Source organism: Sinocyclocheilus anshuiensis, unplaced genomic scaffold (assembly GCF_001515605.1).
Source record: "Sinocyclocheilus anshuiensis isolate Anshui unplaced genomic scaffold, SAMN03320099.WGS_v1.1 scaffold122, whole genome shotgun sequence".
Lineage (NCBI taxonomy): Eukaryota > Metazoa > Chordata > Actinopteri > Cypriniformes > Cyprinidae > Sinocyclocheilus > Sinocyclocheilus anshuiensis.
This window is the reverse complement of record NW_015544153.1, coordinates 518,668-520,966: the sequence shown is the minus strand read 5'-3', so window position 1 is coordinate 520,966 and position 2,299 is coordinate 518,668.

The following is a 2,299-nucleotide window of genomic DNA, read 5'->3' as shown; positions in this document are numbered from 1 at the left end:
ATATATATATATATATATATAAAAGTGCACCTTATCAGTATAATCAGTATACTATTGAATATTATTATCCCAATAATCTTTGAGTTGGGGAAAAGAAAACAACATATTATGAAATATATATATATATATATATAAAAGTGCACCTGAATACTATTATCAGTATACTATTGAATATTATTATCCCAATAATCTTTGAGTTGGGGAAAAGAAAACAAAAGAAACTTCATATTATGATAATTTACACAAAAAAAATCCTTTTTGAGAATCCAAGACAGATGTTAATAGAAGGCAACCCATAACTATAATATGGGTAAAAGAGTGGTGAATCTTTTGTCAGAGGCACAGGGACTTTAGAGGACCAGCCAAGCGCCACAGACTCCTCAGAAAAAAACAAACCCAAAACACTTGGGATTTCTGCAATATACCAAAGCCAAGGAGAAAGATAAAATACTGAACAGAAGTGGTGGAAATGGTACTTTCCAGACCAAAGATTGCTTTAAATCTCAGCTTATGAACATTTTTGTTTGCCATTTGTACATTGTAGCAAAAGAAGTTTCCTGAACAAAACATGAGGAAACTTCTGCACATACAATTCAAGTCTTACTATAAGACATAAAAAAAACAAAACACAAAGATGCATCTGTAAAAAGATTCTTAAAGAAAGAAAGAAAAAAAACAAAACAAAGGTTACAATCAGTGTCATAATAATCAGCACAATGGGCCCTTCAAAATCAAGGACTGCCATTAGGGTTCTCGAAGCATCTCAGAGCAACACGATAGAACAGGCGACACTCTGAAAACATTCAACGTATGCTTGGGTGATTTGAATTCCCATTGGTGACACTAATGCTTGCAGAATTTATAAAGACTCAATATGAATCCAGACGTCTGGACTCAAATGCTTTATGCACCTCGGAGAGTGAATGATGGTCTGTGCTCAGCTCTACCAGGTATGCTGTGTCTTATGAATTGGCATAGGAAAGGCTAAAGCTGATTCAAGATCAGCACTACCAGATACCTCAGTGCATTCGATTTTAGAAACGAGCGCACTTTGGCTAAAATTGATGCGTCTTACTAAAACGATCAAGCCACCAATAATTTCTGAGAGAAAAGGGGAGTTTAAACAACCCTGAAGTCATTTCCAAAGCAAGAACAAAAACAGTAAAACATCAGATCTGAACAGACTATATGACGCCCTTTCTTTTTTCCTTCCTTTCTCCCCCTAACTCCAGTCACATTCGCATACACTCTTCTCACTCTTTACAGCATATAAATCAACATTAATAAAGTAACAAAACTATAAAAAAGGAAAACGTTCCACTTGAACAGCACCTGCATAAAAATTATATTCTTTCAATAAAAAGTTAAACAAAGCTCAACAACGTTTGAAACATCAGTGTGGCACACTCTGCACTGGAGTCAACCATTAACGTATAAAAAAAAAAAAAAACACAAGTAAACTTTCTTAGACCATTTCACTCATACAGCTACATTTTCTTGGAAGACTTTTTTTGTTTAGTTTTTGTTTTTAAATATTTTTTTTCTGGAATACTTTTTTTTGTTTTCTTTTTTTTTGTAGTTTTATGTTACTTGAAAATAATCTCTCCCTCCCCTCTTAATATTTATAGTTTACTTTTTGGTGGCATCCACAATCTGACAGATTGATATTTCTGTACCATAATGGCCCCCTTAAAGTGGGGTAAAAGCTCAAAGCCTCAACTCTCTGATACCGACCATCGTCATTCATGTAGTCACACTGGCAAACGTGTGCTTGTGCAACCACCTGGTTGCTTCCCAGCATACACTCAATTCCAGTTGTGCTCGGAAATGTTTATAGTCACTCTTATCGGTTATTGATAAGATTTTAGTGAAATTTACAGGAAACGTTAGAGTTTCCCAGACATCGGTTTGGATGCATCTGATGCTGCAATTCCAATTCGAGTCTTGCAAGGCGAAAACCTCACATACACCCTAAATCAAATGCATTTACCGGTTCCTCAACTAGGGGAACCCATGTCTCGAAAGCAGACTGCTGGGATAGTCTAGCTACAAGGACACACTCTGGAAATGCTTGAGTAACAGAAAAAAATAGTTGTTCCTAATGCTCAGTCAGGGGATTTTCTTGTTGCAATTAAAAGGCTGTGGGGGAAGGACAGCGATGCATTAAATTAGGTGAGGCACTATTATCAGAGCTTCGCTCCACTTATACAAGATCTCTGCTAAAGTAATGCAAGTCATAATAGCCTTCATCAGGGTTGCATAAGCACATACCAGTATCTGCTGAAGGGGAGAGGGATAT